This window comes from Pleurodeles waltl, chromosome 4_2 (genome assembly GCF_031143425.1).
Source record: "Pleurodeles waltl isolate 20211129_DDA chromosome 4_2, aPleWal1.hap1.20221129, whole genome shotgun sequence".
NCBI classification, from domain to species: Eukaryota; Metazoa; Chordata; class Amphibia; order Caudata; family Salamandridae; genus Pleurodeles; species Pleurodeles waltl.
Window position 1 is genome coordinate 678,132,807 of NC_090443.1, and position 23,667 is coordinate 678,156,473.

Sequence of the window (23,667 nt, forward strand, 5' to 3'; positions counted from 1 at the left end):
ATACTTCATAACAAGAGGCAAGCCAGCAAGCCTTTTGAGTCACTTTGGTTCTGAGGATGTGGCCATGCGGGTCAAGTCCTTCTCACTCCCCAGCAAGGAGGGCAGCAGGCAACAAAGTAGGAAAAGCAGAGCATGATTCCAGCAGAGTCCAGCAGAATGACAGTCTCTTCTGCAGCACAGTAAACATTCTTCCAGACAGACTGTCCTCAGGTCCAGAAGTGTACTGAAGTTGTGGTATCTGAGGTCCAGTACTTATACCAAGTTGTGCCTTTGAAGTGGAGACTTCAAAGAGAGACCTTTAAAGTTCACAGAGTCCCTGTCCTTCCTTCCCTGGCTCCAGACTCACTACAGGGTGTTAGGCAGCCCTCAGTGTGGGAGCAGGACACAGCCCATTCAGGTGTGTCAGCTCCTCCCTCCCATCCTGTCCAGGATGGCCCATCAACATGAAGGTGGCCACTTAGTCACACCTAAGATCCCTTTGTGTGTGGCTGTCTGGAAGGATTGCACAATAGCCCAGCGGTCACCCACATAGAGGTGTATTCAGAGACAGACAGAAGGCACTAGATAGTTAAATTGAGAAAACTGCAACTTTCTAAAAGTGGTATTTTCAGAATTACAATTTAAAATCTGACTTCTCGTAAGTTGTGATTTTAAGTTGTGATTCCAGAGACATCAAACTCGGGTTCCATTTCTTCCTAAATGGATATTGCACCAAAAAAATTTAATAAGCAAACCCATTGTTAACCTACAGGAGAGATAGGCCTTGTAATAGTGAAAAACTAATTTGAGAGTTTCTCACTACCTCAAAATGTAAAACTAAAAAGGACATGTCCAACTTTTTCAATACACTGCACCCTACCCCTGTGGCTGTTCAGGGCTTACCTTAGGGTTGATTTATGTGTATTGAAAATTAGGTTTTGGGCCTGACAAGTGGTTTGACTTGACAGATTAGCATGGTAGTTTTAAACACACACACAGGCCTTCTAATGGGAGGACTGAGACGTGTTTAAAGGGCTACTGAAATGGGTGGCACAATCAATGTTGCAGGCCCACCAGTAGCATTCAATTTACAGGCCCTGGGCACAGGTAGTGCTTTTTACTAGGGACTTATAAGTAAATTTAAAATTCCAATTGTGGATAAGCCAATGTTACCATGTTAAAGGCAGGGGCGTAGCCTGGTCAGTAAGATATGTGGGGTGTGAGCTTCAGATTTCCGGACAATCACGCAGGTATATAATGTTAAAATACATTATATGACAAGAAGGACTCATGAGAGATGCTTAAGAGACAGTAGAAAGGGAAAGGTGTTTCGAATTGGTAGGAGTACTAAGTGAGTGAATCACAATATATTGTAAATTAATGATCATATTTTCGGGCTTTCAAAACAGGTGAGCTAGAGTGTGTCGTTTTTTGTCAGCGTGAATGTGCATAAATGCCAGGTGAAATCTGACAGACATCTCACCATACCTGATTGAAAGCAACTTTACCCAACTATTCTTGAAGAAATACATTCATTAGGGCAGTGTAACACCCCAAACACCCGCCTGAAGCTATTTCAGACACTCGTAGTTGCTATGTGCCCCCATGTCACGTGTGACATTCTTAGCGAGTCCAGGTTTTTAGTGAACATCACTTTGCATATTTGGATGAGTAAGCTCATTCTCCTGTTAAATTTAGGACTACCAAACCGTGGACTGGCTGAAGGTGTCACAGGTGAAAGGAGGCAACTGTGCAGCCATAGAGGCTGTGACAGAGCACCACCGACATTTTGCTACGTCAGCTTCTGATGCAAGAGAAACCCCAGTATGAAAGGACCCTAGTGTTTATTTTCTACATCTCAAACCACTGAGGCAAGGGGCGACGTTTTACTCTTGGCTGGTGGTTTTCCAGGTTGCAGCTCTAAACTCTCACTTGTTCTTTAATCTGTGTTCTGTAACTTTTCCGTCTTTGGAGTTTGCTTTGCCTTTTGCTGCATTTGTTGTTACTTTCACTCAATTTTTGCCTTGCCTTCTTACTGGCTTTGCAAATTTGAATGGCCCTCAAGTGGTTTCATTTCATGCGTGACACTTTTAGCCAGTCCTTGAATTACAGCCAACAGCACTGTCTATGCATGGACTGTGGGCCCGTACTGAATACAAGCCCAAAATACAAGGGGTTAATGGCTGAAAAGCCCAGGGTAGCACAGAGTGTGTGACACTTAACAGATGAACCAAATCAAGTTATTAGGACAGCTTTTTGCAATTTTCCTGTATCATCACCTATCTTGCCTGTTTTCATTTGTTTACTGTATCGAGAACTCTGCCTCTTCTATCACTTGATTACGACTGTGATCAGTGCTTAATTTGTAAATAAACACGTGCCGATGCTCAACACCCTCCTCTTAAACACGCGGCTGCTGCAATTAAATGTGCAAACCCGGAATACTGAGGGAGCGTAATCCCAAAGCCATCTCGGGCCTCTTCAATCCATTACAGCCACTCCCTGTCCCTTCAGCTCACTCTTGCAGATTTCTGCTTTCTATAATGTGACACTTTTTTGTTTTTCTATTCCTCCGTCTTTACCATAAGTCTCTTTTGCTCGCAGTAAATGCTTGAGGCTAAAAAAATAAGCGCCAGCCCTATAAAATAAGTCCTGGTTACTCCGCACCAGAAACAACAAAAACAAATTAAGCACTGACTATGATGGCTTATGTGATAACTTCGTCTTTACTCCTTCCAGCGTGAGCCAGTTGTTGGATTGACTGGAATGGTAGCTTGGCATCCAATGTTATTCTAAATTTTCCAGGCCTGGAGACAGGAATAAACACTTATTATGTCTGCGTAGCTTTGAGGTAAAGAAAAGTCTATTTGGTACACTACCTATCAAGCAAAAAGCTGCTTATAGATCGCGTGTAATGAGATTGACTAGTACTGTTTAACTAATACCGGTCAAACATCGTTTTGAGACTTACTGACCCATACTTGTAGTTGGAAAATTGATACCCTAATTTCTAGGTGGATGCTAATTGGGTGGGGTAAAACTCAATCACAGTATGCAATACTTGATTGATCTTATCTTGTTGCTATTTTAATGATTTATTGTCTGGATTTATGTATGGATTTTATATTTTTATGAAATTTGCATCTGCAGCTATTTTATCTAAAATTTATCTCAGGTTTTAGCTTAATATTATATTTGTTGTGATCTTGATGAACTTTGATGGCTAATTGCAGAATAAAGTTGTTGTTTGTTGTGTTGTTTGTATGCAACACCTGAAGGTGACTTTATTAGCAGATGTGCAATAAGAGCAACATTCTGGAATTCGGACCTCCATATGAGGATAATATTTTATTATATTTCATAAGTAAAAACAGTAATCAAACCAAACTTTTGTTTTAACAGCAACGCAGGTTAAGGAATTAACCTCCTTCCCAAAACAGGTAATATAAGCACAGATTTAAATGAAAATGAGCACCACATTTGGCAGCGGCGCACTCAGTCATTTTCACAATGCAGTGATGGGCTGTAATTAATGGAATACGGTGCACCCCTGTGTTGCTCCCTCCGCTGGCATTAAATTTGCTGCCGAGCGGCAATAAAGCCACCCTTGTGCCGTGGTGCAAGGATGGCTGCGCTGCAGGGGAGATTGTTTTTGCGCAGGAAGTAGCACCTTCCTGCACATAAGCAATCTTCAATGGTGATTTGCTCTTTCTATGTGTGCTGCAGAATGCAGCACACATAGAAAGAGCAAAAACAAGGAGAAATGAAAGCATTTCCCCTCATTGCGCCATGCTAATGCCACCCTTGGAGTGGTGTTAGATTTTGGCGCTTCCTCAGGTTTACCAAAACTCATAAATCTGGGGCAGTGCCAAAATGCAATGGGTGTTGCTGTAGATTGCCCACAGCAACCCCCAATGCACGCCCCAGCCATGTCGGAGCTTAAAACCACCTTGTAAATAAGGCGCAGTGAATAGTGCCACCCGAGCGTCACTAAAAGTGACGCTCCGGTGGTGATAGGGCCTTTTAAATCTGGCCCACAGTGTGTCTGAGAGAAGATTAAGGTCTTGGTCAATGAAAGTGGGGTGTAAGACTGGATATTGGAAATACAGCCAAAACCAAAAAGGGGTGGGGAAGATTTTAAGAAGGGCACCTCAACTTCCTGAAACGCTAATACAATATTGAGGAGGAGGACCTCGGATGGGAATTACTTACATCAAACGTATTTTCAGGCGTAAATGTATAAATACTCATTATTTCTTAAAAACGACTCACCTGCACCTGTTTATGGCATGCTTCATCACTGAGTCATAATGCATAATGCTTCATCATTGAGTCCTAATATTGCTGGGATGGCTCAAACCCATTTTTGGAGAGAGCACATTTTAAAAATTAAGGACTATCTCTAAATTTCAACATTTCTGGCTGGAGATAACTCTCAGTAAGTGATTCCCAGCAGAGGGTCTCCTCCTTAATCATTATTTTCCGGCTATGTTCCAGGTTCACTCACTGGACATCTTCTGAGACACTTGACACTAAATTGGTACCAAACAGAGACAAACCAATGTGTTATAAAGGAATGCATCACTTTCCTCCCAAAACATTGGCACGTATTCTTGAGATGTTCCAGCTTGCTTTGGTGTTTGCATCCTTTGGTAAATAATATTATTACTGGTTCCTTTCCATCCACATTGCTCTTTATCTCTCTCCTAGGTCTCCTTTTACTAGGCCTTGTACTGACTCAAGGGCTCACTGTGGTGAAGATTCCTACATCACTCAGTGTTAACACAAATTCTTTGGTGATGACTTTGCCCTTGACCCAGGGCTTCCTGACTCCTATAAACAATGCACCCCCCCCCCCTGCAAGTTCCATGAAAGTTACCGTCTCATAATACAGAAGGGCTGCAGCCTGCCCCCTTAAAGAGACACACAGATGACAATTCAACATAGCATCTCTAATTATAGCCCACTTTCTCGAGCTAGTTCCTATTTCAGGAACATAGATCAAGACAAATGTGATTGATATTGATAACTTTGATATTAATCTCTTATTCTAACTAACTGCACATACCATAGTATGGGGGTCATTCAGACCTTGGCGGACGGCAGAGGCCGTCCGCCAAGGTACGGCCGACAAATGACCGCACCGCGGTCAAAAGACCGCGGCGGCCATTCAAACATTTCCGCTGGGCCGGCGGGCGCTCTCCAAAAGAGCGCCCGCTGGCCCAGCGGAAATGCCCCTGCAACGTGGACGCCGGCTCAGAATTGAGCCGGCGTAGTTGCAGGGGTGCGACGGGTGCAGTTGCACCCGTCGCGTATTTCAGTGTCTGCAAAGCAGACACTGAAATACTTTGTGGGGCCCTCTTACGGGGGCCCCTGCAGTGCCCATGCCATTGGCATGGGCACTGCAGGGGCCCACAGGGGCCCCGCGGCACCCCCTACCGCCATCCTGTTCATGGCGGGTTTCCCGCCATGAACAGGATGGCGGTAGGGGGTGTCTGAATCCCCATGGCGGCGGAGCACGCTCCGCCGCCATGGAGGATTCAATGGGGCAGCGGTAAACCGGCGGGAGACCGCCGGTTTACCCTTTCTGACCGCGGCTGAACCGCCGCGGTCAGAATGCCCTTGGGAGCACCGCCAGCCTGTTGGCGGTGCTCCCGTGGTCGGTGACCCTGGCGGTCACCGGCCGCCAGGGTCAGAATGACCCCCTTTTGTCTTTCACCCATATCCTGCCATTTTGTCTTTGTCAGTTCCTTTCCACACAATAATTCCCTACTTTCCTTACTGGCAATAAACTGGCCAGTTCATAAGTGTTATGACATCTTAAGTTCAAATTAGATAAAGACAGAGTCGGGCTGCCACGGAGTCAAATTTGTTATCCATGAGCTCTATTTAGAGCCATTTCCAGGACCTATTCTGAGTTTCTTATAGAAGAAGGATTTTTTTAGATGTGTTAAGCTTTTCTGTACCTTTAAGCAGTGAGACTTGATAGGAAGCCCCAGAGGTATGTTGGCAATACACAACTGGCAGGATATCAAATGATTATCTTGGAAAAGCTGACTAATTAGTTTGATTAGGAGACTTGGAGGAGTGCATCCCAAACTTATTGTAACTACAGCATGATAAGGCAGCCTAACCAAATCTCACTCTCACATAGTAAGGATGCAAGTCATATATTCACTGATAAATAAGAGATGAGATTAGAGAAGAGCCGTGTCAGGGAGTGAGATCTGACCCTTAACATTTAAACTGAAAGCACACAATTTCTGGAGTTTAGAGCGGGAAATCAAAACATTCATAGATCTTCAGGCACTAAGACAAACAAAGGCAATTGACCAACTCAGAGTAAAAGGGGTTCTTTTTATCAGATGAAAGGAAATTGGACTTTTAAAATTTTTGATGGTAGTGATGGCCCAAAGGTAGTGCCCAGCAGAGTGACAATTCCATTGACAATCTTGAATTCATAAACCAGAGTTCCATAGAGAGTTTTTTGTACCTTGAAGGATATCCTGCCATGAATAGAAAATCACTCCTGTCTTTGGAAATGTGATGTTGTGTGGCTGAATCTGGTAGAATTTTCAACCAGTATAGCAGCCTGATTTTTTAGGATTTGCAGACGGTTGGGTAAAGAAGTAGGCAGACCTAAATATAAGGTATTGCTTTAATCTATGCTCCACATTATTAAAGATGCCACGGCAATTCAGGGTTTTTGAGAGGGAAGGAATGGCTAAGCCTTTTACCATTTCTATAACTGTAGAAACAAACAACACATAGCAATAAGACCTGATTATTTATATGGAGCGTTGGATCCAGATTCACACCTAGTGTTTTCCACAATATAAGTTCAAACCCTTTCATTTGCTTGTCTGAGAAAAGAATGGCAGGTAAAAAAGAAGAAATATGCTAAAAACTTCATAAACACCTAGAAAACACCACAGCAGCGCCAACTTTAGGGTGGTGCGAGAGGTGCAGCAGCACCTGGTGCCGAGAGTCAGAGAGTGGGAACTGTGTTCAGAAATAACTTATGGGTTTAAAAGCACCAACTGCTGGGTTTCTTATGTGTTCAGCAGTTTTCAGGCAACAATAAAAATGTCAAGCTTATTCTGTTCATTAATATTTCTGCTGGAGATCGGAGTTTTGTCTAGTGGCACTTTTGACTAATTAAAAGTAGCACCAAGGGTTAATATGCCTGCTGCTAAAAACAAGTCACTGCTGAACACACATGTATTGCATGTGAATAGCTCAGTGGATTACTTGCTTTTGTCACAGAGATCCTTTTGTTACTTGCAGATCATAAGTTACAATCCTAATGTAGCACATTGACCAATTACCTCTCATCAAAGTTTTCATTGCTAATTGCATGGTACTGTTTAGAACATTATGTTTTCTCCCCAGTCTTAGTGTTGCTGAAAGGTTTTTTTTGGTAGAAATACATTCTTATTAGTAAAGTCAACCCAAACCACTGTGGTATGCTTCAAATCCTGAGTTTGTGTTTCTCCAGACCAAATGCTTCTAAAATATACTACCTACTAGCATGGATGATGTGATTCCTACAGCTTGTAATCCTAACTGTCTATGTCATATTTCCTAATGACTGACTTACAAACATATGATTTATTAGCTCTGTATAATCTTTGTGTGATGTAAATTGCTCAGGCACCCTACCCTGGTATGATCAGTACTAAAAAATATGAAATATACGTGACAGAGGGGCTATGAAGAGATGAGGGGCACTGTTGGGAGGGTGAGGTGAGGGAATCTGAGGAGCAGGAGGTCATGGGGGAGAGAGGGCACCAAGGTTTGTCACACTGGGAACCACCAGCACCAAGCTGGGCCCTGAGTGATAGCATGACCTTCTAAGGCAAAAGGAGGGTTAGTCACACACAAGAGTTGGCCGTTGTACTGCAGCAAAATGGCATCTCCATTGGTATTGAAAGCAATTGACAGATTCATTAGAATCAATACAGTAACACCAGCCTCAAGCATTGTCATCTTGAGGTCACCGAGCACTTGTATCAGCATGGATTATGGACCTCAATGTACCTGGAATCTAGCCTGAGTATTCAATCGCTTCAAGATAAAGGCTTAATTATGTTTCCATTATGAGTCATATGTAAATGGGTATGCTGTGTAGTGATACGTACCCTAATAAAGGGAGTTTAGTCTGGGGGCTGTGTTCAACAGCCTTTGTTGACGTTGTTGGCTATCTGTCCTTGTTCTTTTGACTGGAATCACTATGACATAGCGTAATACTATGTTTAAAGAACTGGGTACACTCTAGTTCAGTGGTTCCTAATCATTTGACATTTGTGGACCCCCACCTAATCATTACTGCAATCCGGGGACCCCCCACTGAATCATTAATATAATCCAGGTATCCCCACTGAGTCATTAACGGACGCCAGAGCAGCCCAGGATAAGTAATTTCATTGACTTAAACATCAAAAGAATATAAAAACTTACAGTAACTAGCATTAATCAAGCCAATGCAGAGATGAATAAACATTTTATTTAACTACCAGATGTAAAAATCTTACATTTTCATTTTAATGAGGATGTTGTGGCTTTTCCAAATTCAGTTGAGGCCATCCATCTTCCATACTGCATTCTGTTTGATGTAGTTGCACTGCTGCTGGGATTAATATGAGGACTCCAACTTCATTTTTTGCTTCTAGTTGAAAATTCCTTCACATTTACTTAATGTTTAACTTTTTACATTTTACTTCGTAATTTACATACACTTTATTAATCTGGTAATATGATTTAATTTTCCAAATAATCGTGGACCCCCTCAGTAGGTGTCGTGGACCCTCAAGGGCCCCTGGACCACATGTTAATAACCACTGTTCCAGGTAAACAATGATGGGTATATCATTGTGCACACTCATTTTCTTGTGAAACTGTGGAAATTCAAACACTGCATGGTAATTTCTGTAGGGTGGTATTTTAGTTTAGGCAGGATCCTGAGTATGGTAGGATTGTGCCTTATTAAATGAACACAAATGCCTTCACCTATCTTTTTCATCTTCCAGTTGCCACCAATTTCCTTGGACTGCAGTTGATTGACAACAGTTCAAACCTATGGATGTTAAAGGTAATGGGAGGATTTCTTGGATGGGAAGTGCTGACAGCCTTTATTCTTGAAAACGTTTATGTCAAACAAAAAGGTGACTGTGTTCAATGATCAACAATCTTATTTCTGTGCTTCCTAAAAAGATGCAAAGCCAGAAAGCCTCACTTTGTATTTGTGTGTATTTTTTTCAGATTTAGAAAATACTGCAGTATCAGAAAGAAAGGTGAAGTATCCTCTCCCTATTTCCATTGTGTGTCTGTCAATATTCTCCTATGACACATAGAGCCCTTCAATAACTAGGTAAAACCTGTATCTGCTGTTTGTATTAGAGCGTTTTGTAAAAACAGTAGTTGCTTGCATAAGAAAATGAAATAGCAGCTCTATTGTTTTAACATATTACATTTAAGCAGTGACATCCCAAAGTTTGCTGCAAGAAGCAGTAGACAATGTAAAAGTCAAGTCTCTATGCAGAATTACAGCGACGTCTTAAACATCTAAAGAGAGAAGTACCTTTTCAGAACCTTTTTCTTATGAACACTTTGTTCTGGAAATTCATTGTCCTATGTTCATAAGGAGGCACGTATAGAGGTATATTTACTTTATGAACTTCTGGAGTTCATTGCAATACATTTGAAATCTTTCTACTGGTCAGGACACGTTCATTCCCTCAGCTAATTTAGAAAGTGACATACATTAAACTGTTTCTTATAAAGAACTAGGAATTACCAAGTTGTGTATTGCCATAAATGTTTCAAAGTCCCAATTCTGTTTTATTGTGCACACCTTCAACGATACACCCCTGCGGGAATGTTTGATTTTCATTGCTTGACTTTGTGATATCTTTGAGTATATCCGATTCCCGATTTAAAAGTTGAACCTCTGCTTTTTACACGACTGCTCTAGATGCCGGATGCTGCAAAAAATTGAAAACTCAGAATCTATATGCCGTTTTTATTTACTAAATGGTGTCCTCTATGAAAGAGTAAACAAGTCTCTGCTATGATTTGCACTTTGATTTGTTGTGAGGACAGACTCCATAACAATGTGGTGCCAATCTTTTATCTGAGATATTTCATGCCTATTTCACGGAAAGTGAAGTTGTAATCGAGGTTACATTTGACAGAACTGGTGTTCCTTATGCCAGCCACTCGAGGAGGGAATGATGCTGATTTTGTGAGCACAGGAAGCATAACAGCTTTCCTTAAGCAGCCCAAAGGTTTAGAAAATTAAACGCGTTTGGAATCATTCGAAGTGGAATTTGTTACAGATGGCCATGGGTCTAGAGCACACCTAGAGACCTTGTTGTTGACATAGCAGCATCTACCATTTTAAACATATTCTGTTTGAATAGCAGGAATATTTGGATGGGGTATGTTGATAGACAATATATACTGAAGCCACTTTTGGGATCTATCCTTGTGTAGGTGAGTCCATGACCATTGTGAGAGAGGCCAAAATGAGTTTTTTGGCGATAAAGAAATTTCAAATACCTGAAGAGCAACACTGGGGCATTTTTGGTGGTCCTGCAAGAAATGAGTAGCCTTTGAAGTTGCCTATGTAGTTTCAGTTTCAGGGACCATGGAGTAGCAAATAATGCAATGATTGTTTGACTCAAGCAAGGTGACCTATAAATCCTGTGCTATAATTTTAATATGGGGAGTGAGCAGTGGAGTGTCAAAACCAGTTGTAGGGCCAGGGTTACTTTGATTCAATTTCATGAGAAAGTAATTGCTTTATTAAAAAACGTGTTCACATTCTTTTGCATGTTTCTGAATTTTATGTGAATGTTGTAGCTCTCTTCAATGGTGGTATCGGATTTGATGTGGCAGTTCTAAAATTCTAAGGACATTCTTGAGTCTTTAAGTTCCTTGTATTAAAGAGTGTTAAATAATAGCATAAAATCCCACAGACGATGAAAAGTTAAATTGTGTGAAGAAAAATTCTTGATTACCTGCATAATTAATCTTGCATCTTTTTCACCTTGAGCTCAAACAAAAAATCCTGATTGTTGTATGATTGGCAGTATATAGGCAAATATTTAAACCAAAAGGCGTGCCATCAATTTGTTTGGCCTACAGGCTGAGGAAGACCTGCACCCGGGTAATGGCAAACAATAATTGTAGTTCTGAGAGAAAAGGAATAAATGACGATGAAAGAAGTAGAAATGCAGGGCTAGATGTTTGAAGCTTTTTTGCATTTGTGCCATTAGTACTGCAAAAAGCCTTTACATTATATTTGAAACCCAATGTTACCGAAATGCAATCTGGGTTAGCGATCAAATAGTGATTCAGTATTTACAAGTAGCGTTTTTAGGGATATCCCTTCAAATACTGAACTGGATTAGTGGTTATTAAATCGATTCGCAAACAATACTTTACTGACTACTGAAAGATATTGGTAAGGCATTCACCAATGGTGAGGAGTCCCCAAGGGAGAATAAGAGAATAAGATTTGAGAATTCTAAAAAATAAATTTGAGTAATCAGTAGTCCCAAAAAAATGTTAGTTACATTTTTTAAATTCAACCCATTTTCCTTTAAGGAAAAGGTGCAACATAACAAAAATGGTTTAATTAAAAGCAAACACAGACATGGAGGTCACTGACCTCAGCAGGCCACCATTCCTCTGATGGCTGAGATTCATAGTGAGTCAAAATCTGTGACAGACCTCATTAATATACTTGACATATTTCAAACTGTGACACACTAGGAATTTGTCATTTGCAAACTGATCTGTTGATATATAGGCTGGTTCACAAAAGAGTATACTGGTCATAAAATTACTGGTCTTAAATTGAAATCAGTATTTTACAACCAGTGCCTCATAAATCTGGTCCATAGGTATCTAGAACACTTTCATAATTGTATAAGAAAACAATAGATTTTAATGAAAATTGGTTATTTTTACATGTGTGATTTTTCAACCAGGTCCATATTGACTTTACTAATGAAGATGCTGAGTACTATGGCATCTGCAAATTTAATATCTACACTGACAGACTAGATTGAATACTACTTGTGTCATAATTGTCTCACCTTTTTTTCCTCCACAGATACATCATGAAGTTATTGTGGTTCTCATCTTTGTGGTGGGAAACCTGGCATTTTTAACAGCACTGCTTGTTGGAATTGGGCTATCATAATATGAATTTTGTTTCCGACTGTGAACTTAACATTTCAACTTGTATTGTTGCTAGATTAATTTTGAATACATGACTCTAAGTTCTGAAATGTCATACAACTGATTATTGTATTATATGAATGCTCTTTTACAATTCAGTCACAGTGGATTCTTCTAACACTGAACATGTGTGTGAAGATGTAATGTTAATGTGCTTTAAGAGTATAACACAGGTTTTGTGCATTAGTCATCTCTTTATATTCTCTGAGTTTTTCCTAGGAAGGGTAAGAAGACCTCTTTCCTATGATACCTAACTGTCATGAGTTATACAATGAAGTACTTTACGTAAGGGATGAAAAAAAAGGCTTCTCAGAATGGGAAATTGGTCTCTAGAGCTAGTTTCTAGAATTTCAAAAAATTGTCCCGTCAGACTTGTAGAACAGCAAGTCCTAGAGTATGGTAGATAAATCTGTAACTGTTGGTAAACTCTAGACCTGAGTGGAGAAATGTGGAGGAGAGACACTAATCCTGCTTAACAAGCCAAGTTTTCAGTTTCTTACAAAACTGGGAATGGCTGAAATGATCCATAGCTCAAAGGGAAGTTTGTTCCACAGTGAAGGTCCTAGGACTGAAAAGGACCTGCCCCCTGTTCTGGACCGCCAAAACCTAGGAATTATGGCCGGAAGAAGATTGGCTGAGCGCAGGTGCCTGGATGGTACATAAGAGTAAATCCTTTCCTTAAGGTAATCAGCATCCTACTAGTGAAGTAACCTTGTGTGTCAAGAGCAAGGTCTTGCAAAGGATTATCTTCCTAACAGGCAGGCAATGCAGCTCCTTAAGAGGAACCATGCGCTCCAAGGGGCAAGACTAGCATGGTAGGGGCTGCTGCATTTTGGATCACCTGCAGTTCGTTAACCAAGTAATCGGGTAGGCTCAAGTACAGTGCATTACCACAGTCAAGCCTAGATGTTAGAAATGCCTGTACTACCAATTTCCTAACAGGAAGGATAAGAAAAGGCAAGATTTTCCTCAGTACATGTGAGAGACCACAACAAAACCCAACCATTGTTATTGGAGAGACTGGCGGTATGTGGTATTGGCTTCGGAGACACTGGGCTATAAACCTGATTAATAGAGAAGCAGCAATTATGCCACTAACTATGTGGGAAAAACATTTCTCCACCTATATATCTCCTAGGGGATTCATCTTGAGCATCTATGATTGATAGTTACGAAAGCAAGACCCTATGACCAATGGTTGTACATGAGAAGATGGCAAAGTAATATAAAAAGAGATATCCCCATGTGTTAATGGCAGAAGCTCTGGGTGGAAGTACTCTCCATGATTAGATGTATTCAAAATGGAGAATCAGTCTATACGCACAAAACACTTAGGCATATTTTACCTGATGAAGTTGAAAGTGATGTTCTCACTCAAAGGGGCTTGTGCCACAGGGAATGAGGCCAAAAGGGATATGACAAAATATATGATGGCCTTGCTCCCCATTGCAAATCTTCTGCAAGATGATTCTCTGCCAAGAGAAAGGGATACTGGGCTAACCTATAAGACAAGATCCCTCCACAGGTTTATTGAGCTCCCTACACACTGAGAACAAATACCTTCATAATACAGATTGGGGAATTGTTAGTAATATGATTCTTATGATGTAGCAGCTGATGGCCCACAAATGAAACTGCGTTGTGATACCAACAATATGAGTGGGCGAGTAAGTTATGGTCTTGTCTAACGATTAAACAATTTACGTGGGACCACCACAATATGGGGATTAAATGTGAAAAGACATGGTGTTACCTGGCTGAATAAAGACATAAAGATTGCAAGTTATGAGTTTGAGATGAGATCATTCAGATCCCAGAAGCTGATGGCAACATCTGTACTCTGAAGGGTGACTTATTCCTGGATTGACAAAGCTGAAGCTTTAGTGGACTCAGCAAGAGCAAAAGGAATGTGTTGTCTAAGGTGCTTTTCTTGTGATTTCTTTTTGTGGCCACTAGGAAAACGTATGGGGCATTGGGGGGAGGCTCTTCTTAGTTGGCTTGAACAAAGCATGTTACTACTTGACAGTGTTTACAAATACCAATGAAATAGCTTTGAAAGAAAGTAGAACCTAGTCATCAAGCTGCACCTGAACCCACTTTTCTAACACCTTTGTGGTGGTTAACGGGTGTAACCATTCACAACATGTAGGACATGAAGCATATCTGTGAAATCACCCACTTTTAACCCCTTTGCTGCCAGGCCTTTTCATCCTTAGGTGCAAAAACAACAGATGATGGACAGAATGCAGAACAAATCAAACATTCACCCCCGTCACAGATCTGGGTTTGATCATTCAGATCTTTTGCTTGCCATGCCATTCCAGTTTGGACCCAGCCATAAGCAAATCAGTCTTGACCCTATTCCCCATGGAAAAAGTCCAGCTCGAACTGCCAGGCCAGGTCTTCCCTGGACCAGAAACAGGCATCCTGGGACCGGTTCCAGGGTATCACCCTTCATCAGCCAGGCTACCTTGAATCTTGTGACATAGCAAGCACGGGACCCAAGTCTAGGCATACCCTTCCCATTTGGGGCGACAAATGCAAAAACAACAGATGATGGACAGAATGCAGAACAAATCAAACATTCACCCCCAGTCACAGATCTGGGTTTAATCCATCAGTTTTTTTGCTTGCCATGCCATTCCAGTTTGGACCCAGCCATATGCAAATCAGTCTTGCCCCTTTTCATCCTTAGGTGCCAGGCCTTTTTCTGGATATGTGGGACACTTCAAGCTTAGGCCCTCATAACATTTTGTCCACATAAACTACCCATGCTAAATTTGCATCCTTTTTTTTTCAACATCCTAGGGATTCTAAAGGTACCCAGAGTTTGTGGGTTCCCCTGAAGGAGACCAAGAAGTTAGCCAAAATATAGCAAAACATTTTTTTTTTAAAGAAATGGGGGAAAAGGGCTGCAGAAGAAAGCTTGTTATCTTTTGCCTGAAAATGTCATCAACAAAGGGTTTGCAGTGCTAATTCACCATCTTCCTTCCCAGCTTTCAGGATCAGGCAGACTTGAATCAGAAAACCACATTTTTCAAAACAATTTTGGCATTTTATGTGGACATACCCCATTTTTACTATTTTTTGTGCTTTTAGCCTATTTCCAGTTAATTACAGAAATGGGCATGAAACCAATGATGGATCCCAGAAAGCTAAACATTTCTGAAAAGTAGACAACATGTTGAATTCGACAAGGAGTCATTTGTGTAGATCTGACAAGGTTTTTCTACAGAAAATAACAACTAAAATGTAAAAATATTGAAATTGAGGTAAAAACAGCCATTTTTCTCCACATTTTACTATGTAACTTTTTTTCTGCGATGTCAGATTTTCAAAAGCAATGTACTGTTACGTCTGATGGACTCTTCTGGTTGTGGGGCTATATAGAGCTTGTAGGTTCATCAAGAACCCTAGGTACTCAGAGCCAATAAATGAGCTGCACCTTCCAATGAGTTTTCATTGAGTACCGGGTATACAGCAATTCATTTGGTGAAATATAAAGAGTAAAAAATAGGTATCAAGGAAAACTTTGAATTTCCAAAAGGGGCACAAGATAAGGTGTTGAGAAGTAGTGGTTATTTGCACATCTCCGAATTCTTGTTTCCTCATACTAGCATGTGAATTACAGGGCATTTCTAAAATAGACATCTTTTTTACACACTGTCTTCTATTTGGAAGGAAAAAATGTAGAGAAAGACAAGGGACACTAACACTTGTTCTGCTATCCTGTGTTTCCCCAATTCTCCCGATAAAAAGGGTACCTCACATGTGTAGGTAGACCTAGTGCCCATGACAGGAAATGCCCCAAAACACAACATGGACACATCACATTTTCTCAAAGAAAACAGACCTGTTTTTGCAAAGTGCCTAGCTGTGGATTTGGAAAACCTACCAAACCTGTGCACTTTTTAAAACTATACACCTAGGGGAATCCAAGATTGGGTGACCTGTGGGGCTCTCACCAGGTTCTGTTACCCAGAATCCTTAGAATTCTTAGCAAATCTCAAAATGTGGCAAAAACCTTTTCCTCATATTTCGGTGCTGCAATATTCTGGAATCTGAGGGGAGCCATAAACTTCTGTCTACCCAGCATTCCCTCTGGTCTCCCGATAAAAACTGTGCCTCACTTGTGTGGGTAGGCCTAGTGCTCGTGACAGGAAGTGTCCCAAAACACTACTTGGACACATCAAACTTATCAAATACAAAACTACCTGTTTTTGCCGGGGGCGGGAGGGGGAATCTGCATTTTTGGTCCTGGGTGCAGCAGCCATCTAGGGAAACCTACCATACCCAAAAATTTCTGAAAGCTAGACACGCGAGGGAGTCCAGGGAGGTGTGACTTGTGTGGATCCCCCAGGGCTTTCTTACCCAGAATCCTCAGCAAACCTCAAATTTAGCTCAAAAACTCAAATCTTTCCCACATTTCTGTGTGCGATCACTGCACCGGGATACATTTCCTACCATCCAAGTTCCCCTCAGTCTCCCGGTAAAATGATACCTCACTTGTGTAGGTGGGCCAAGTTCCTGTGACAGGGAGGAGGCAATATCATTTAAAAATGAGGGGGAACTAAAGCGGGTTCAAAAGGGCAGTTTGAAAAAAAATAATTTTAGGCTGAGAAGCGCAGCAGAATTTATATTGGCATAGATGTGACAATGCTGGGTGGTAGGAATTTTGTGGATTCCTGCCGATTCCGAAAGTTTCCATCACAAAAATGTGGGAAAAATGTGTGATTTCAAGCAAAATTGAAGGTTTGCAGGGCAATGTGGGTAAGAAAATAGTGCGGGTGCATGTGAAGCACACCACCTCGGACTCACCCAGATGTTCAGTTTTCAGATGTGTCTAGATCTCGTAGATTTTTCTACATGGCAGTGTCCCAAAGTCCAAAAAGTGCAGCCCTCATCATTCCAAGTGGGCCAATTTTGAGAGTTAGCCAAGCTCTCATGGCCTAAATGCAAAACCAAAACCCAAAATAATTAAAGGTCCTCTTGATTGCTGTGGGAAAGGTTGTTTTAGTGTGCGGAGGGAGAGAGCTGAAAGACTGTGACCACCTTCAGTTGGGGAGGGGGCATAACCATGCCCATACTGGTTGGTAGCCACCACCCCACTATTTTTATTCTATTTTAATTCCCTGGCATCTAGTAGGCTTTCTGCCCCCTCAGGGAGTGGATTGGGGGTTAATTGCCCCATCTGCCCACTGGTGGGCAGAACAACTTTGTCACCATTTATTTGGGGTGGGGGTATAGCCATATCCCCACCCTCTTTTGAAAAAAAATCTTACCTGGTCTCTGGTGGGCTTTCTGCCCCCTTGGGTGCAGATGGACCTTACAAAAATAGGCCTACAGTAATGTGCCCCCATGGGGAGCGACCCTTGCCTAAGGGGCTGCCCCGAAGCAAAACACACATACACACACACCAATTCCTGGTGTCTAGTGTCTAGTGGGTTCTATCCCCCTTGGGTCCACATTGGCCTAAGAAAATTAGGCCAGTCTGCCCCCAGGTGGGCAGAAATGGCCTTAAATAACAAATAAAAATATTTTGGGGTGCCTAGTGGGTCCTGCCCCCCTTGGGGCAGATCGGCCTAATTAAAATAGGCCGGCAGAAATGGCCTAAAATAAATTTGCCTCCAACCCCAGGGGAGCGACCCTTGCCTAATGGGTCGCTCCCCTTGCGTGTAACTGACAAAAAAAATAAAATCCCTGGTGTCTAGTGGTTTCTCCCCCCCAGCCTCCTGGGAGCAGATTGGCCTAAAATAAAATAGGCCGATCTGCCCCAAGGGGGGCAGAAATGGCTCAAAACTACTTTGCCTCTAGGGGAGCAACCTTTGCCTAAGGGGTCACTCCCCACATGTAAAGAAACAAAAAAAATTATCCTTGGTGTCCAGTGTGTTCTGCCCCCCTTTTCATGCCTCTGCCTTCCCCAACCTCCTGTCGGAAGGGAAATGCTTTGCATTTCTCTTCCAACCACACCGGAAGCTGAGCTTCCAGTGTGATGGGAGGTGACCTCTGAGGTCAGCGCACGTTGCACTCTGATGCCATCACACGTCACTGGGCGGGAAGCGGGGGGGTCAGATGTGGAAGGGGAAGTGATTCCCCTTCAATCTCTGACAGGGGATGCCCACGGTGGGAGTGCTAGTGATCCCCCTCATGGGCCGGGTACAGGACAAGCTGTTCTTGTCTCCGGCACACAGGAACCATGGCCGAGGACGAGACCCGCTCGCACCAGGCACCCAGGGGGTTAATTAGTTTGGTCTGTTTTAGTGGTATTCTTGCACATAAGAAGTGTAATGGCTCTGTAGAATTAATCAGCAGCCTATTAAAAATGTAATAACATTGAAAAAAATATTTGGCCTTATTTACTTTTACTGAGTTGTGCCTGTTAATTCCCTCATTTGACATAGAATAGAATTTTATTCAAATGGTTTCACATCTACACATTAGCCCTGATAAGGCAAACACAGCCTGGTCTTATGCACAACAGTTCTTAGTTTGTAAAATTACCTTACAAATATTCCTGGCTTGAGCAGAATGGTGTGCACTATTTTGATAGTGGTTACAATCATACTGTGATTTAAACCGTCTCTAAGTGAGTAACCACTATATTATACATTCTACAACACTGTATAATGCCTCAGAATGTCAACTGAATGTATGGAAATAAATATCTGAACTTTATATATCTCTAGCTATATAGAAATTGTTGATATCACAACATGCAAAATCTTTATTGTCAGTATGTACGCAGAAATACATAGCTGAATTACGTATAGTATGAAGAAGCATTAGTTTTACACCCGTTTTTGCAATAGCCTTTTGATCTAAGCCACAAAATATTTCAAAGAATTCTGCAACTCACACAGGTTGCGCTCAATCTCTACCTTGTTTAAATGAAGTTCTGCTTGCACTTAAAGCTTTACCTGTTGCTAAAGTGTGCACCTTATAACATTTACCATACTGACGCAGACATGTCTCCACTACCACACTTTCTTTTTCGTATATGTACACATGTATATATAATCAATCTATGCTGTATATGTTTGTGTATTCTGTAATACCTACTTTTTTTTTTAAAATGATGTGGTGGTTTATAAAATAATCTGAGGAGCAGTAGATTGGATGTTGTCCTCATTGATACCATCATTGATGACATCAGCGATGTGATTTGACTAGTCATAAGTGATGTCATCAATGATATCATTTAACATGTCACTGATGTAGTATGTGAGGTCATAAGCAGTGCACAACTGGGGGAGCAAGCTATGGCTACCTCAGTAAGCTATAACCAGTGAATTTAAGCATTATTTTGGTTCTTAAACATTCGTTTTTGGGTTACGTCAACACCTAACTATAATGTAATTTAGATTTTTCATTGAATTGATAGTTTTTTTTTTAATGTAAGCTAAGATCTTATTATACCTAACTATAACGTAAAATATCAGGGGCTAGATGTTAGAAATGCCTGTACTACCAATTTCCTAACAGGAAGGATAAGAAAAGGCAAGATTTTCCTCAGTACATGTGAGAGACCACAACAAAACCCAACCATTGTTATTGGAGAGACTGGCGGTATGTGGTATTGGCTTCGGAGACACTGGGCTATAAACCTGATTAATAGAGAAGCAGCAATTATGCCACTAACTATGTGGGAAAAACATTTCTCCACCTATATATCTCCTAGGGGATTCATCTTGAGCATCTATGATTGATAGTTACGAAAGCAAGACCCTATGACCAATGGTTGTACATGAGAAGATGGCAAAGTAATATAAAAAGAGATATCCCCATGTGTTAATGGCAGAAGCTCTGGGTGGAAGTACTCTCCATGATTAGATGTATTCAAAATGGAGAATCAGTCTATACGCACAAAACACTTAGGCATATTTTACCTGATGAAGTTGAAAGTGATGTTCTCACTCAAAGGGGCTTGTGCCACAGGGAATGAGGCCAAAAGGGATATGACAAAATATATGATGGCCTTGCTCCCCATTGCAAATCTTCTGCAAGATGATTCTCTGCCAAGAGAAAGGGATACTGGGCTAACCTATAAGACAAGATCCCTCCACAGGTTTATTGAGCTCCCTACACACTGAGAACAAATACCTTCATAATACAGATTGGGGAATTGTTAGTAATATGATTCTTATGATGTAGCAGCTGATGGCCCACAAATGAAACTGCGTTGTGATACCAACAATATGAGTGGGCGAGTAAGTTATGGTCTTGTCTAACGATTAAACAATTTACGTGGGACCACCACAATATGGGGATTAAATGTGAAAAGACATGGTGTTACCTGGCTGAATAAAGACATAAAGATTGCAAGTTATGAGTTTGAGATGAGATCATTCAGATCCCAGAAGCTGATGGCAACATCTGTACTCTGAAGGGTGACTTATTCCTGGATTGACAAAGCTGAAGCTTTAGTGGACTCAGCAAGAGCAAAAGGAATGTGTTGTCTAAGGTGCTTTTCTTGTGATTTCTTTTTGTGGCCACTAGGAAAACGTATGGGGCATTGGGGGGAGGCTCTTCTTAGTTGGCTTGAACAAAGCATGTTACTACTTGACAGTGTTTACAAATACCAATGAAATAGCTTTGAAAGAAAGTAGAACCTAGTCATCAAGCTGCACCTGAACCCACTTTTCTAACACCTTTGTGGTGGTTAACGGGTGTAACCATTCACAACATGTAGGACATGAAGCATATCTGTGAAATCACCCACTTTTAACCCCTTTGCTGCCAGGCCTTTTCATCCTTAGGTGCAAAAACAACAGATGATGGACAGAATGCAGAACAAATCAAACATTCACCCCCGTCACAGATCTGGGTTTGATCATTCAGATCTTTTGCTTGCCATGCCATTCCAGTTTGGACCCAGCCATAAGCAAATCAGTCTTGACCCTATTCCCCATGGAAAAAGTCCAGCTCGAACTGCCAGGCCAGGTCTTCCCTGGACCAGAAACAGGCATCCTGGGACCGGTTCCAGGGTATCACCCTTCATCAGCCAGGCTACCTTGAATCTTGTGACATAGCAAGCACGGGACCCAAGTCTAGGCATACCCTTCCCATTTGGGGCGACAAATGCAAAAACAACAGATGATGGACAGAATGCAGAACAAATCAAACATTCACCCCCAGTCACAGATCTGGGTTTAATCCATCAGTTTTTTTGCTTGCCATGCCATTCCAGTTTGGACCCAGCCATATGCAAATCAGTCTTGCCCCTTTTCATCCTTAGGTGCCAGGCCTTTTTCTGGATATGTGGGACACTTCAAGCTTAGGCCCTCATAACATTTTGTCCACATAAACTACCCATGCTAAATTTGCATCCTTTTTTTTTCAACATCCTAGGGATTCTAAAGGTACCCAGAGTTTGTGGGTTCCCCTGAAGGAGACCAAGAAGTTAGCCAAAATATAGCAAAACATTTTTTTTTTAAAGAAATGGGGGAAAAGGGCTGCAGAAGAAAGCTTGTTATCTTTTGCCTGAAAATGTCATCAACAAAGGGTTTGCAGTGCTAATTCACCATCTTCCTTCCCAGCTTTCAGGATCAGGCAGACTTGAATCAGAAAACCACATTTTTCAAAACAATTTTGGCATTTTATGTGGACATACCCCATTTTTACTATTTTTTGTGCTTTTAGCCTATTTCCAGTTAATTACAGAAATGGGCATGAAACCAATGATGGATCCCAGAAAGCTAAACATTTCTGAAAAGTAGACAACATGTTGAATTCGACAAGGAGTCATTTGTGTAGATCTGACAAGGTTTTTCTACAGAAAATAACAACTAAAATGTAAAAATATTGAAATTGAGGTAAAAACAGCCATTTTTCTCCACATTTTACTATGTAACTTTTTTTCTGCGATGTCAGATTTTCAAAAGCAATGTACTGTTACGTCTGATGGACTCTTCTGGTTGTGGGGCTATATAGAGCTTGTAGGTTCATCAAGAACCCTAGGTACTCAGAGCCAATAAATGAGCTGCACCTTCCAATGAGTTTTCATTGAGTACCGGGTATACAGCAATTCATTTGGTGAAATATAAAGAGTAAAAAATAGGTATCAAGGAAAACTTTGAATTTCCAAAAGGGGCACAAGATAAGGTGTTGAGAAGTAGTGGTTATTTGCACATCTCCGAATTCTTGTTTCCTCATACTAGCATGTGAATTACAGGGCATTTCTAAAATAGACATCTTTTTTACACACTGTCTTCTATTTGGAAGGAAAAAATGTAGAGAAAGACAAGGGACACTAACACTTGTTCTGCTATCCTGTGTTTCCCCAATTCTCCCGATAAAAAGGGTACCTCACATGTGTAGGTAGACCTAGTGCCCATGACAGGAAATGCCCCAAAACACAACATGGACACATCACATTTTCTCAAAGAAAACAGACCTGTTTTTGCAAAGTGCCTAGCTGTGGATTTGGAAAACCTACCAAACCTGTGCACTTTTTAAAACTATACACCTAGGGGAATCCAAGATTGGGTGACCTGTGGGGCTCTCACCAGGTTCTGTTACCCAGAATCCTTAGAATTCTTAGCAAATCTCAAAATGTGGCAAAAACCTTTTCCTCATATTTCGGTGCTGCAATATTCTGGAATCTGAGGGGAGCCATAAACTTCTGTCTACCCAGCATTCCCTCTGGTCTCCCGATAAAAACTGTGCCTCACTTGTGTGGGTAGGCCTAGTGCTCGTGACAGGAAGTGTCCCAAAACACTACTTGGACACATCAAACTTATCAAATACAAAACTACCTGTTTTTGCCGGGGGCGGGAGGGGGAATCTGCATTTTTGGTCCTGGGTGCAGCAGCCATCTAGGGAAACCTACCATACCCAAAAATTTCTGAAAGCTAGACACGCGAGGGAGTCCAGGGAGGTGTGACTTGTGTGGATCCCCCAGGGCTTTCTTACCCAGAATCCTCAGCAAACCTCAAATTTAGCTCAAAAACTCAAATCTTTCCCACATTTCTGTGTGCGATCACTGCACCGGGATACATTTCCTACCATCCAAGTTCCCCTCAGTCTCCCGGTAAAATGATACCTCACTTGTGTAGGTGGGCCAAGTTCCTGTGACAGGGAGGAGGCAATATCATTTAAAAATGAGGGGGAACTAAAGCGGGTTCAAAAGGGCAGTTTGAAAAAAAATAATTTTAGGCTGAGAAGCGCAGCAGAATTTATATTGGCATAGATGTGACAATGCTGGGTGGTAGGAATTTTGTGGATTCCTGCCGATTCCGAAAGTTTCCATCACAAAAATGTGGGAAAAATGTGTGATTTCAAGCAAAATTGAAGGTTTGCAGGGCAATGTGGGTAAGAAAATAGTGCGGGTGCATGTGAAGCACACCACCTCGGACTCACCCAGATGTTCAGTTTTCAGATGTGTCTAGATCTCGTAGATTTTTCTACATGGCAGTGTCCCAAAGTCCAAAAAGTGCAGCC